At 33.3% G+C, this 16796-nt stretch overlaps 1 protein-coding gene across 12 annotated transcripts in view; it reads right to left on the bottom strand.

Annotated features, from left to right (window-relative positions):
* shroom2a (shroom family member 2a) overlaps positions 1-16796 on the bottom strand; it is an 85471-nt gene that overhangs the window by 39142 nt on the left and 29533 nt on the right. The gene's annotated exons all lie outside the window — the stretch shown is intronic.

Below are 16796 nucleotides of genomic sequence, written 5' to 3'. Positions count from 1 at the left end.
TCATTGCTTTGTCCTTTTTACTCACTCCAACCATTCACATTTTTTAAGAGAACACAGAGAGAAATCAATCAGGCTTATTTATACAATTAAAACACAAGAGGATAAATAATTATAAAAAGACCATTTGAAATGATTTTGGTATGACTCTCGACCACTAGGTGTCAGCAGTATTTCTGAGTGAAAAAACAGCCACAGACCGACTTCTGAATCTGTTTGTTACTAAAGGTACCCTGAGTCAGTAATGTCAATGTGGCATTTAAAGGCAATGGCGAAAAATACAAAAAGAAACGAAAGCTTAGTTTTTTGCCAATAACCTACAATGAATTAAACATGCTGACTTTTGTTTTCCAATCTGAGTTTCAGAGAATAGTAAATAACCAGTCAACAAAATTTAACACAATTAACATGTTTGGAAATCATTTATGAGAATGACTGATATGCATTCTCTTTGATAAGTTTCACTAGGAAGTTCAAGGTCATTTCGAGTCTAGCCAGTTGGCAGACGTTCCTAAAACAATAACAGCTTACAGAAAGATTTCTCTGAATCAGTTACAAGTGAGTAATTTTAAACATCACTCATGACACGCCTTCATCACATGACTGTATGTCACTGTTACAATTAAAGAACTGAATGCAAAGTCATGATTCATTTCAATATTCACCAACCACAATATTCGCATATATAATAATCAGCACAGAACATATCTTCACTATTGTTCAAAACGTAGAAATTCATTGTGAATTATGAAACTGTTTGCATTAGTGACTACAGGGTTATATTAAACACACACACATGCACTTATTATCAATAGTAACATTACATTATTATTTTTATTAGAATATTAGAAATTAATTCTTTCAAATATTCTCCAAGTTTTGTTTAATGGAGAGATTTTTTCAGCACATTTTTAAACAGTAGTTTTAATGACTAAGTTCTATAAACTAATTTATTTTGTCATTGCCATAAGGACAGTACTAGGTTAACTATTCACTTGGCAGGTAATTTGACAAGTAATTGGACAACAGTAGTTTGTTCTGTTGCCAATAAAGAAAATAAATGAATAAATTTCATACCCCCGTTATAGCACTTTAATGATTGAGTGACACAAACGCATCTAAATAATGCATCTTAATTGCTTACAAACAATCTCAAACAACAGGCAATGTATTAAATTAATCAAAAACTACAGTAAAGTAAAACAATTTCAACCTTTATCAAAAAAGTTTTATAATATTTTGGGTTACGGTTCTTCTAGCACACAATCCATCATCTAACATTTTTTTTCCCAATAACTGAAATAATTTTTCTCTTGCTCCCTTTCAATCTTTTCATTCACCAGCTCCAGATGTGTCTTTCTCTTTTAAAATAAGCATAAAAGGTCAATATCATAGCTTTTTCTCTTCACCATTGCAGCTGAAACTGCTGCATGGCATGTTCTTTTCAATGAAGCTGCCAGCCGAAACCAGTGAAGTATCGATTTCTCAAACTTGAAAATCTAATGTATTTGTCTTCTTTGGCCATCCACATTCATCTTAAAATTGAATAGGTAAAATTCAGTTTGCAGCTTTGGCTCAAGGCAGCAGTACACACTCACACTTATGAAACAGCCTTCATAGACAAACAGATTGTATAATGATAAAACGTGCATTATATACATTAGAAAGTGCTGTTGACTTAGTGAATTAGGAGATTAAGTTGTGTACATGTGTATAGAACAGTTTTAACCACTGCAGAGATGATTTAAAAATCTCCAGTTATGAGGGCCCTTTTTTCAATAATAATAATAAATCTTCACTATACTGAAATAGGTTTAGCATCTTTAAAAAAAAATGGAGGTCCATTTTAACAGGAAATACAATCATTTTTATATTTAGATGTAGATCAGAGGCGTTTAAACTCTGCAGGGCCGTTGTCCTGCTGAGTTTAGCTCCAACCTGCCTCAACACACCTGCACGGTTGTTTCTAGAAAGCCTAGTAAAGCTGCGGTTATGCTGCGTCACACTAGAGTTTGTGTGTGCAAAATTCTGTTTTATGGCTCTGCGAAAAGGGATAAGATTAAACAAGATGAGTAGACATTTTAAAAAGCGAGTGATTGGTCCATGTTTCATATTTCTGTCCAGAGAGGTCAAGTATTGATCTTCGATTGGTCTCACGCAATCGTGTGATGCGATATCGCAGGTCAGAGTTCACCAAGCTTAAACTTTCCAACGCAGCGAACTGCGAAACTTGTCGCACGAGCTTGATTAGCTTGTTAGAGGATTAGAGGTGTGTCTGATTGGGGTTGGAACTAAATTTGCATGAGCACTGGCCCTCTAGGACTGAGTTTGGGCACCACTGATTAAGATAATAATGTAAAAACTTTACAACAGTGTTCCATTAGTTAATAGATAATGTATTCAGTACTAAGATAAACTAAAAACTAACAATACTTTTTAACAGTAGTGAAAAAGAACTAAACGAATCCCTTATTTTTATCAACATTAACAAAGATGAATAAATTTGGCAATAAATGTTTTGTTTATGTTCATACTAAACGCATATTGTAAAGTGTTACAAAACTCTGTCAATTTAAAATGTTCCCATCCACTTTTCGCACTGCATTGCACTGATTATTAGATCCAATCTTAACAAAAATGGCAACTGTATTTAGTAGTATTTCACTATAGTGTTTAATATTATAGTAATCTGCAAGTAGTGCTCTCTAAATAATTTACAGCATTAGTTCTCAGCATTTTATTCTCACAAAAGGTCTAATTATAATTAAATATTTTATTTCAATGTTTGTTTGATTTCCGATATGATTTTGACTTGAAAACTGAAGGACATACCATTTCTGTCCATCATTACAGTGTTGTTTGTGAGATCTTGCATTGGAATTTTAGGTAACATTTTATAAACTCGCATAACTATATTTAATCATATTTATTTTATTGCACAATTTGCATTATTAACCAATCATTAGCGAAGATTTTTTGCTCAATAAACAACTAATTAGCTTCTGATTAATTATTAGTAAGGTACTTGGGTTTAGGTATTTGGTAGGATTAGGGATGTAAAATAAAACTATATCTTATAGACCATTTCAATGTGGTGATGCCATTGGTCCATGTACATTGTCTGCTTGTAGTCAAACTATTTTAATAACTGAAACAAGAGGCAGTTCAATTATATCCCAACGTTAAAACAGCTGCCATAATGTTATTTATCAATATGTCAAACTTTTAGGATTCTCGGGAGCTATGGAAATGTAAAAATGTGAAACGGGAAATACACAAGGATAATTGTTATTGTTTACATGCCTCAAAAGTGTCTATAAGTGCTAATAAACAGTTAATATATTAATAATAGGCAGGTAATAAGACAGTAGTAAATGGTGTGAATCGTTACCTAAAAAAAGTGTTTCCCTATATTTTATAGACTCACCATCTGTAAATGTGTGGATGAGTTTTCTAATCCACAAACAACAGACTCCAAATCCTATTTTAAAATCACACTGACCATAATCTCGATATCTCTGTGGTTAGATTAGTACTCAGTGGGGCATCTGGGCGCATGGACATCCACAGAAACACTCAATCCTTCATCGTGCAAGAGTGACAACATTTGGCACGTTGTTATGGGATGAATTAAGTTAGGTAAATGAATAACCGTGTGACATCTATCATTTATGACTATGGCGTATAACAATTATCAAAACAATCTGAATGTGTTAAAAAACTGGTTTATGGACTTGATCTCTATTACTCCTGTTATTGTGTAAATAAGGAGTAACATTAACACAAAACAATGACTATCTCAAGCTGAACTGGTGTGATTTGGTGGGAACGCTGCATTACACAAAAGCTATTTCCAGGTTTATGGTTACCAATGGCCTTGTACAACTTAACAGCCATGATTAATTTATTACAAAAGTTTCCATTAACCGGTGAGAACAAAGACGATGACTTCATCTAAACTTGTACACTTCCCTACTCTACAGTAGGCAGAAAAATTAATTTAAAAAATCTTTATGTGATAAACAGTATGTTTGAATTCACAGTACTACCAAAATAGTATGTAAAAATACAAAAAAATTAAATTAAACACTAAATGACTTCAGCTTTATGTTAATCTTTTAGTTGCTAAAAAAATCTAATGAAATAGCAATAGCAAAAAATATTACTTAAGCTAATTTAAAAAGATTTAAAAAGTATCAAAATATAATATAATAATATAATATTTATATTAAAAATATAAATAAATACTAAATACTATAAAAGAATTACAAAATCACATGTAGTATGTAAAGCCTGGTTTATACTCGACATGTTCATTAATTTGGCGAATGTGATGTCATCGATGTGTTTGCGGAGGTTCGCTTTGGGTGCACGTGACATGATTTGGCTGGTGGAGCGTACAAATTTTTTTGAGACTCGAGCGAACAGTTCGCGGTGCTGCTTTTGATTTGAGTTAAATATCAATCACTTTGAAGAGATTTTGTCTGAAACAGGTACGACTGTACATACATCTATATGATCAGTCCATGCTTGATCATAGGGAGAACCAGCAGATGGCCAATAATTTTTGGCTAGAAATTGCAACAGCAGTGGGAACGGAGAAAAGTTTTTGTAAAGGTTTGGGAAAAACCTAAGGGATAAGCTTGTTAATGCCAAAACAGATCATTTCATTACAGAAATACATTTTTTTCACCATTTATTTTTAATTAAAAATAATTTAATAGCTAAAAAGCTATAATTACGGAACAAATTATTTCTTTTATAACTGAAAAAAAAATATTTGAACCAATTGGTCACAACATACTGATGGCCAGTTTTTCTGGACTTTATTGGTGATAATGGTTTATTCTTTCTAAGTATAATTGTCCGAGATATGAACAAAAGCGATGTGTGATGAATCAAAGTTTGATTTTGAAAAATCTTGAATGGTTATAAAATCTTTAGAATCATTAAAATAAATTATAAAAATAATTAGTTTAAAAATCTTGGATGATATTAATGATATAATATTCATTCAGTATTTACTAATGCATTATTAAAACCCAAAGTTATGCTTGTTAACATTAGTTTACTGCACTTTGAGTTAACATGAACCAACAAGGAACAACTTTATTTTCAGTAACTAACATTAAAAAACATAAATAAATACTGTAAAATATATTGTCCACTGTTTGTTCATGTGAATAAACACATTAACAAATACAATCTTATTCAGGGTTCATACACATCTTTACTACTAAAATTTCATGACTTTCCATGATTTTCCCAAGATTTTCAAGTGAATTTTCATGACCTAATGTTTCAAGCAATGTCTACATATGCCTGGTAAAAGAAAAACAATGCATGTTTAAATGTATTAAAGCATATCGTAAAACACGCAACAATCTATTTAGTTTCAATTTGTATTTATATCTATGTAAAATTGATTTAGATAATGCTTACACCACACTAATAATGTGAGAGTATGTGTTTAGCCAATGACAGAAAATAAGTAAATAACCTATATTTAAGTATACAGATATCTATTTTCCATTGACTTTTCCAGAACTTTGTGGGTTTTTCCCCAAAATCTTTCAGACCTGGAAAGTGCCATGCCGAAATTCCATGATTTTTCCAGGTTTTCATTGACTGAATGAACCCTGCAATTTTAAAGTATAATCAAAATATTTTAATGAGGAAAAATATTAAGGGCATAATTTTACTCATAAATAATATAATAAACAGCTTTGTTCAGGCATAATTGGAACTTTCCATATTACTCCAGTGCCTTTGGTCATGGCAAACTAAACAGTGTATTCCGGCTCAGAGTGTGACCTCATGGTTTCAAATGAAGACAGAATATGCAAAAAACACACCACCCATATACGCAACAACTTACTATTTCCTCTTTTCATAGCCATATGCTTGTTTAGCTTAGGCTTTCGACAGACATGCAATCTTTTTCTAAAGTGCCCTGATAAGAGCCATATGTCACCTTTACACAGTATAAGCCTGTGGTGATCAAGATCATGTAGTATGTGAAAGTTAGGGTTTTTTGACTCATATGAACCAGTGATCTGAGATTTGGCTGACAAAGCACCTGACAAATTTGTCTTGCAATTAAAAAGAATTGTGTCAATGACACACACCTCAACAGGTTTTTAAAGCAACATGAGGGGGAGGGTGGAGTGATGCAACAGCACATTATTTCTGGTTAACCCTTCATTTTAGGGTGACAAACAAAATGTCATTTTTCTGCATCAAATATAATTACCAAAATTTATTTTACAGTAAGCATAATAGATAAATTTAACTTTAATGAAAATAAAATTTCAATATAAGGGTAATATCATGTTCCATTGTCATTCAATGCTTATTCTGACATGTACTAATTCAAATTATTATTATAAAATATTAAGTTAATATTATAATTATTATTAAAATGATTCTGTGCTGGAGATTTACAGCTGATTACAGAAGCGGCTTTTCTGACAAATGTGCACAAACAATCACATGAAATCTATGCTATTATATACACAGTAAAAAATGCTGGGTTCCACAATCCACACAATTCCTTCATGTTTTCCCAATACAAACGATTAATTAACCTCATTCATTTTACATAATTTAAGTAGATGGAATTCAAAACTATTAACTTGACCACCCTCATTAAACTCAAATCAAGCAAAATAATAACCTTTTTTTCTTAAAGATTTTTTCTAATGATTCAGAAGTGTGAGAGATTAGTCTATCCTTAACAACAGCCATCTGAAGTAATTTTGAGGTGCGTTTCCCAAACAACGACATAACTCGCGGCTGAACTATCATAGTATGATCAGTGTTTCCTCTAGGATTTTTTTCCAGCTGTGGCGGCAGGCTTTTTTTTTTTTTACACAGATCTACCAACTACCTGTGGCGATAATTCAATGACGAATGTCGTGAGCGCAGTATTAGAAGTCGAGATTGCATTTATGTAATAGCCTACAGCATGTGGATTGCTTTGCTTGCACGCCGATTTCCTCTGCTCGGCAAAACAACTTCTTGCACGTCCCCTCAAATATAAGCCACTTCAAGAGCATGCAGATCTTCTTGTGCACTCTCAAATAAACGTTTATGTAATGAGTAAGTCTCCAGCGTTTATTAGATTTGCTAGGAATATTTATGAATGTCTCTTATAGACCTACAGAGCGATATTAATGCATCCTGAAGTAAAGTGAAACGGCTATACGTCGTGTTTGCTGGCCTCACGCATCATGCACCTGTTAGTCAGTCAGTCTGTCAGCACTTAACCTTAACGGGGTAAAGAAATAATGCACAGCACTACTACGGTTACAGAGAAGTTATTATTTACTCATCTTTTAATATGTTTTGGTGCGATTATAACCCGCTATTAAAAAAATAAAATGTTTTGAATGAGAAGCTGTAATGTAGCCAAGGCGGGATGAATTTTGTCGTGGCGCCCCGCCATGGAAGAACGAATGTAGCGGAAACCATGTATGATGCATCTTTTGGGAAAAGAATGATGTAGTCATGAGTGTTTCCCAAAACCCGTAGTTTTTCTTTCGTAGATCCATTGCTTGAACCACGTTAGTGATGCTTTAAACATGGTGGAGTAACAACTTCTTTACAGAAGAACTCCATAATTTCTTTGTGCAAATTATATTGTTTTACACACACACATTTAAAAAAAATCCAGTATTAGTTTTGCTAAAAACATGCACTCACATTCTGTATTAATTTAAATATATGCAAATGGCTCACATAGGACCAATGTTTCCTTTACAAATATTATTGAGAACATTACATATTCTATTCTAAAACATAAATTTATCACTTACAAAAGCTAACACGTATTCTAATATCATGTATAAATCATATAAATAAATAAATAAATAAATAAACAATGAGACTATTTATTTAGAAATTAGATTTAATATTTATTATTTATTATGAAAAAAACATACTTTAATAATAATATTAATAACATTAATGATGATGGCGATTTAGTTTTTTTTTTTTTAAAGTCTACTTTTACAATTTGACACATGTAAACCCCTGCAGAAATATGCTAACCAACATGCCTATGTCAAATAAAGTAGGCTACAGATAAATAACTTACTATAAATTAAAAGCATTAACGTATGCTATGCTTTTTGTTCACTTTTGAACAAATTCTACACTTCTTCACTTTTGTCAACTGAAGTTTTTTCCTCGCCGCCACTAGCTTTCATGGTTCGGGATCTGTAGAGCTGCACATCGACAAATTGCTCTTCAGTGTTTGTAATCTAGTGATTATTAAACCACACTGAGCTGAGCTGAACTGAACTTAAAGTTTGATAACTGAACTACACTGTTTCAATTTACTATGATCTTTTATGTGAAGCTGCTTTGACACAATCTACATTGTAAAAGCGCTATACAAATAAAGGTGAATTGAATAGAATATAGATTTTGCCATGAGCTACGACTGTGTTCCAAATGGCATCAATGTTTTCAAAGTGAACTGCAAAGGGAGCGCAATTGTTAACATAAAGATCGCTAAAACAGAACTGTAAAAATGCTTTGAAAGCAAATATACCCAAGCGAGATGACTTAAATGCTTTTTTTTTATCATTCAAAGTTAAAATGTTAGAATGTTATAAACAGATAGGGCATAGGGGGGATAACTGGCAATAGAACACAACCAGGAACTATGTTTCTAACTACAGCTCCAGATGTTTAGTTGCAAGCAATCAAGTTTGCAACGCAGTTTGGAAAGATTTTGGGAAGATTTGGGAAACGACAAATTAACAAACTAATGTTTGTAACGACACAACTTGCGACCTTAGTTGGCTAACGATGGTTTTCGGAAACACACCCCTGAATGAGATTCACACCTCTTGTGAAACAAATCGGTCTCCATCAGTGACCCACACAAGTCCCACCTTCCACAGTAGTCCACTAATGACTTGTTATCTGCTCTGACTCAGTCATGTCTCGCAGCCCACTGAAATGATCTGCTACATGCAGGACGACACAGAGAAACAAATATACACAACAGTATAATCACAGCTCCCTATGTTAGAGTGTTTTTCCCACATGGTTCTCTTGATTTAAACATTCACACACTGAATTCTTTCAGGATTGCTCAACTAGAATGCATCAATTCAGATGAATAGGCTGTGAGTAGTTACGTGTATGTTCAACAATGTCAACCCCGTATGCCCGATTGCCTAATCCACCACATTTGTTTCGCGGTTGGAGATATGAAACTGTGACTCAATCCTTGCTTTGCTGTCACCATGCACAACCCCCATTTCATGTCTCGTCTACTGTAGACACTGATTTAAAAAAAAAAAAGCCAAAAGCCAAAGTCATTGATGTACTATGGGGTGTGAGTTTTATCAGTTTCTATTCAAATTTGTTACTTAACTGATAACGTTTTTCTATTTGAAACTACAGTGTGCTTTCAATAGATGTTCGAGTCACCTTCTATGTCGCTGCAAACCTGCAGTAATGGCTGTGCGCAATAGATAAATAGAGGTAGTTTTTCCTCTCAGGGTGACATTGTTTGTTTAGCAGTTATGCTGTAATGCGACTAAACACACTTAGTGCTGCCCAGATGATAGTGCATGCTGAGACAAAGAGGACAGTGTTTGGCATACAAAGAAGTGGAATGACCAGCCTGTCTCTCTTCAACTGTAATAGGCCAATGAAAATGGATATATAACAAATATTTAGTTTTTTATGCACTTTATTTTCTATTTAACTGACTTATAGGACTAGCCACATTTTTAGGTTTCATCAATTCATTTTATATGCAATTTATTTGCCACAATTTGTATTATTATTATAATTAGTAATATTATTACTATTATTTTAATTGAGAAATCACAGTTTTGTGTGAAAATATCAGCAAACATTGAAATAAGAAAAGCTGGAGCTTCAACAGGCTCAAGTCAGATGGAGTTGACCTGATTCAGCATGCAAAGTTGGCATTGGACGTCAGTAAAGGGCAGTGCCATAATTGGCTGTTTAGATACAAATCTGAGCATGAGAACAAAAACTGAAGTGACAAAACTAATAAACAGTGCAAGTCAAGTGGGAACACAAAAAGCTGCCTGTTTTTTCTCACATTTATTAAATATTTGCAAAAAATTGGGTTTATTATATTATTAGAGGCAAACATTTGCACAAGCAAATCCCTGTGTTGAGCGAGATGTACTGTGAAAATGTTATGCATAGGGTTGGGCATTGTCGACCATTGTGGTGTCGTACAATGTCTAATGTGAAACATCGCAATGGACGATGGCATCGTCGTTTTAGGCGGCAGTGAATTATGAATAATTAAAATATGTTTATTTCTAAACAGCTTTGAGGAATACGGATGTCAGCAATGTCAGGCGTTTGTTGTTGTAGTTTATAAAAGGCAAAGCGCGCACTACAGTGCATGCGGTGAGGTACTCACTTCATCAACACGCATGGTCGCGTTAATCTAATTTGCTTAAACTAAGCATTCTAAAGTAAGGCTATATTTTACAAGCAAGGATTCTGACACACCAACATGCAGCAGATGTTTTACAAAAGTTGCGTGTAAGGGAGAAACACGTCAAACTTATGAAATGTGAGGGCTCATGGAATCACCTTAAAGGTAAGGAATGGATTGTGTTTGACAGCTTGTGACATCATCTGACACATTATCTGAGTATGTTTACATGGATACCAATACTCTGATTATAATATGATTAAGACAATACTCTGATCACGAGTCTACTACGTAAACAGTGATGTTTGATCTTAAAGGACCACAGTAAACATTAGGCTGGTGACACAATGACGTTGCTGGATGTATGTGCTGTAACAATTGGGAACCATGAATGTAACATTCAGAAAGCAGCTCATGTAAACACCTGAATCATACTATTGTCTTATTCAGATTAATGCAAATCATTAGATGATTAGTTAATTGATTGATGACAAACTATACTTCTCTGACCACATTTCTAGAACTGCTCGATCGTGCAGATTCGCACTCTATAACATCAGAAAGATCCGACCCTTCTTATCTGAACATGCAGCTCAACTCTTTGTTCAAGCTCTTGTTCTCTCCAAAGTGGATTACTGCAACTCTCTACTAGCCGGGTTTTCAGCTAACTCTATCAAGATTCTTCAGCTGCTCCAGAACGCAGCAGCACAAGTGGTCTTTAATGAACCTAAAAGAGCACATGTCACTCCGCTGCTCATCCGTTTGCACTGGCTGCCAGTTGCTGCTCGCATCAAATTCAAAGCTCTGATGTTTGCCTACAAAGCGACTTCTGGCTTTGCTCCTTCTTATCTGCTCTCACTTCTGCAGATCTTTGTGCCCTCCAGAAACTTGCGTTCGGTGAATGAACGTCGCCTCGTGGTTCATTTTCCCCATAGAGGCGGGAAATCACTTTCGCGAATGCTCGCGTTCAATCTGCCCTGTTTGTGGAATGAACTCCCTAACTGCATCAGAACGGCAGAGTCACTCGCTGTTTTCAAGAAACGACTAAAAACTCAACTATTTAGTCTCCACTTCACTTCCTAATCTGCAATTGCCTCTCTGGATATACCACTAACTGTACTCAAAAAAAATAGATAAAAAAAAAATAAAAAAATTACTAATACTTTCCTTCTTAGACTTTACAGACCTGAAACTTGCCTATAGCACTTATTCATTGTTGCTCTTATAGTTGTGTAAATTGCTTCCTTGTCCTCATTTGTAAGTCGCTTTGGATAAAAGCGTCTGCTAAATGACTAAATGTAAATGTAGATCACTTATGTCCATATAAAAGTAGTCACAAGCCCCAAACCCAGAAAAAAGGTGCTCCCTGATTTGATGACATCCTTTCCACAAGTTAGTAGTAAGCTAATGTAATGTTTATAGCATAATGAAAATTTCATTTATGCTAACAAACAAATGATCAAAAGAAATATACTAATGCAATTAAAACAAATAAAATATGAATTGATGTTTACTTTAAATGTATTATAAATATATATTTATATTGTTCAATTGTAATGAATGAAAAAAAAAAAAAAAAATATATATATATATATATATATATATATATATATATATATATATATATATATATATATATATATATATATATATATATATATATATATATATATATATATATATATATAATTATTTTTTGTCAATTAATTTTGTGGCTAAAAGGTATCAATTCAGGCACCGGTACCATTTTAAAAGTATCGATTTAGCACCGGTATCGGTTAAAAAACCCAAACGAAACCCAACCCTATTAGTATATATAATTTCTGGGTTAGCGTATGCTTCATTCAAACATTTTTTTTTTTCAGATTTGCGTTTATTTGATGAATAAACTATTATTTCTCTGAACTATGCTTTGTGTGTAATTTAAGTTGTCACAGGTATTTCTGTAATAAGCAGTATAAAGTACATCCAACAGTTTGTTTTTGAATAATAAAGAAAATTAATTTTGTTTTGTATTTATTTTTCAGCTCCAAATACGCTCGTTTGTAGACTTTCAGTTAAGGATCATTCAATAACCACAGTTCCATCTTAGACGGTTCCAATAACCATCTTATTCAATGTTCTAAAAACATATTAAGACACACACACACACACACACACACACACATATATAGACGCACATAAATTACAATGATTCAATGATAGAAAGTCTAAGCTGTAACTATTTAGCATCCATTATGTAATTCTCACCAAAAGATTACATTGCTGTAACTGTTTCTGTAAACATATGCATACATTAGTTTCAAGGTGAAAAAAAGTCACCTTTCTGTTTGAAGTTAGAGAAGAACAGAAGTCGTGAGAAAACCTGATAGCAATCACCATGTGAATCAGGTCCAGATCACATCATTTGCATCACAGAGTCGACACACGCTCTCTACCCGCACTGTGCCCTGGCTGACAACAACACTTCCAGCCTGCATGCAAATCTACTGCATTACACAGAAACTTCAGAGAGGCTTGTTGGTGAAAACAGCGACTGCTCACTTTAATGTCAGCCTTTGACTATGTCAGTAGAATTAGGAAGGGTTGAGCATAAAACATGTGTCAATTAGAACATTTTCAATTAGAAAAATAAATATTTGTAAATATACGCCATGTTACGAGATCTAAAATAAGTTGTACTGATATAAACAAACTTAGTGTTTTTATGTTCCACAAAGAGCATAACGTAAACAATGCTTTATTATTATATTACAGATTTATTATATATGTTCAGCATGTTCCACCTTTAAACTTTTGTGAACCCAGAGTTTAATACCAAAGTTAAAATAGTTTTGATTTTATATATTTTTAAATAGGAACACTGTTTTGATAATTTTGTACAAATATTCTAATCAAACAATTTACAACTACTAGCAACAAATTCAATGATACAAAACACTGAATTCTTTTCAAACTTTAGGTCAAACTTTTCACTTTAAGCCGAAGACAGAAAATTTTAATTAATTACTTAATGAAAAAAACAAAAAAAAACAAAGGTTTACCCCCACAATATTTGTATTTACAAATATAGTATAGAACATAGAACACGAGACAATATCTGGTTTCATGGTTTACTGTGCTTTGGAAAAGTCAAGGTTTAAAAATCGCACCAAGTTTCAGTCATATCGTTCCCACGGTTTATGTACATTTTATTAAATGACTATTTTATTTAGGTTTTTTTTATACATTTATAGTTTTAGGGCAACAGCTTCTCTAGCAAAAAAAGAACCAGCCACATCAAAGCTACTGGTCCGCCTACAATTCAGGAAACATTTGAAAAACAAATCACTTACACCCAACATCCAGCATACTATAGTGAACAGGGCAGTGGCTTACTTTATATCCAAAGGAAAGAAAAAAATATCTAAAGATGCCTTTTCAAGTTGTATAGACATCTGTGTTTTTAAACTAATGAACACAGCAGTCAATGATTTATGTGGATTATTTACCCTGACATGTTTACTGTTCCAAAATATTGTTTTTTTAAATTAAAATATATAGTGGTCATTTGGGATGTTTTTTTTTATTTTTTATTTTATCCCAGATATATATAAAAAAGAACTTACTTTATAGCATTTATCACAATACTGAGAAACCGTGATATTTTTTTTATCCAAGGTTATCATACCGTCAGAATCCTATATTAACCCTGTATATACTACCGTATACATTTAATAACCCCTTTCAGAATGCAGTATACGGCTGAAACTAAAAATAAAATTGAAACTTGTTGTTTTATTGTAGTTTCCTATTCCTCTACCTCCTGGTGTTTGCTTGGAAATGTTAGAAAGCAATGTGGCAGAACTGGACCATCAAGCATTCAACGGCTCCCACAGCGTCAGCTGAACTAGTGATGCAAACAACACCAATCCCCAACGGCTACGCTCACTCACTACCCACCTGTGACGTACACTGACTCACTACCCTTTCCACCTAACAGAGCAATGCAATATTGATGGGAACACAAATAATCTAGCTCAAAATATTCAATGCATGAATATTTTTAACAAGTACAGCAGCAGTCAATAAGCACAAAAATAGACTTTTAAAAAATTGCTATTAACGCATTTTTGACAATATCATGACAAGTGGACGGTTTAGAATGATGGTGTAAGCAGAATCCCAAAGATTTCATAATCTAAACATTAAGACTGCATTCTAAAGAGGCGTACACTTTGATTTAAAACTGTAATTTTTGAATCAATTATTATTTTTTCTGGTTTCATGAACGTATCAAACATTTATTAAGCGCCTTATAATTTTTATTAATCAGTTTTGACAAATTTAACATTTACATGTTTAATTTGTGATACAGATGGCACAAGATGACATAGAAGTGCATTTCTACGCCCTTTATTCGTTCAAAGTTCTCATACACAATTATAAGAGCATAAGGATGAGCCACTGACAATGGAATGTAACCTTTGTGACAACATTCTGGAATAATATGGATGCAATCACATTATATTTGTTGTGAAAATACATGCGGTTTCACCCTGATCACCTGCCGATCATTCAATGAGCAGAGTGATGCAAAGCATTGCCAATTACAAAGTTAACAACAAGGGCTTGATTAAAATAACTGGGCATTCTGCTCAAAATGTCCCATCTGCAGTGAGATTCAAATTAGGGTGCATATTTAGAAGCAACAGTCTGTCATCTTCCAGTACTTGTTTGCCAATGTGCAAAAACAAACTGACGTAATGAGTGACGTATGTAGGGTGACTTTACAAAACCAGCAAATCTGCAAATCTGTTTTTGTGTTCATTTCAAGTACAGGGCTGGGTGATAAAAAGATAACAATAACTGTCACAATGACTATGTTTACATGGACAGCAGTAACCAAATTATTTGCCTTAATCTGAATAAGATAATTTGATTGAGGTGTTTACATGAGTTCCTTTTTGAATGTTCCTTTCATGTTCCTTTCATACAGTTTGGCACTTTTACTTTCATTTAGGAACATTTCATACATGCCCCCATGACAAACGAGATATTGGATGCGAGTATGAACTGCTGGAAGGGTGTTTTTTTAACACGACACATAGGAAAAAAAAAAACCTCTGCATTTTGCGATGCAGGTGTCTGTGGTCGGTAGGTGCAGAGAATAGTGTTAAACAGCCGTGTGTGTATAAAATATCCTCTCACAAAATGCAGCAAAAATCCTACACGATGTTAATAGTTTGATTAAGGTGTTTACATGTCTGTACTGCACTTCAAAATGGCCACTAAATTGGGCATACTCCACATGTCTTAATTTAACTTCTGTTTAGTTTGATTATAAACTTAATCGGATTAATCAAAAATTGTTTTACATGGTAGTCTGTTAATCAAAGTTTTTGTCTTTTTAATAGTTTTAAAATCAGATTATTGGTGTTCATGTAAACGTACCTAATGTTTCTCCTTTAAAATGAACGGTATCAATAAATATTCAACAATGTTTGCTTCAAAGTGAAACTAAATGACATGCTGCCCATTTTATGCCACACTGAGGTTAGGTTTGTTTATATGCGGATAGGTCTCGAATCAATCCCACAACTAGCACCAAAAAGCAGCACTTGAGTTTTGTGCATAGAACACATTAGAAAGCTATTCCATGGATTTACAGTGGATTTACTCTTGTACCGATAACTAATAACTACACTACTGTATTGTGTCAGAACTATAAAATATACTATCATTATATTCTATATATATTCTATATATTCTATCCATCCATCCATCCATCCATCCGTCTGTCTGTCTGTCTGTCTGTCTGTCTGTCTGTCTGTCTGTCTGTCTGTCAAATATATACACATATATACATGTCAAAGATATTTTCAGAAAGTTATATCGAAGGTATAGTTCACCAACAACCTAAAAATCTGTCATAGTTTAGTCACCCTTTACTTGTTTCCAACACTTTTACTTTTTTCTGTTAAACCCAAAAAGAAAATATTTTGAGGAAAGCTGAGAGTCTGTAGTCACTGACGTTAAGATTATTTGTTTTTCCTACATGGAAGTCGATGGTTACAGGTTTTCAGCTTTCTTCAAAATATATTCACTAATGTTCAACAGAATAAAGAAACTCAAAAAGGTTTGAAACCACTTGAAGGAGAGTAAAAAGTAAGTAAATTATAATTTTTAGGTAAACTATCCCTGTCTGTATTTCTACAACTTAAGATAAAAAAAGTCTGCCTTTAAACTTGAAAGAAATAGCAATTTGACATATATTATGTTTATCAAAAATAAAAGATAAGAACAAATGTTGCATTTTTTTTGAGTAAATTTTTTTTTTGTGGAAATATCACCCAGCACTAACTTTAAATGAAAA

Source organism: Danio rerio, chromosome 6, assembly GCF_052040795.2.
Source record: "Danio rerio strain M-AB ecotype USA chromosome 6, GRCz13ab, whole genome shotgun sequence".
Taxonomy (NCBI): Eukaryota; Metazoa; Chordata; class Actinopteri; order Cypriniformes; family Danionidae; genus Danio; species Danio rerio.
This window is presented reverse-complemented; position numbering and strand designations above follow the sequence as displayed.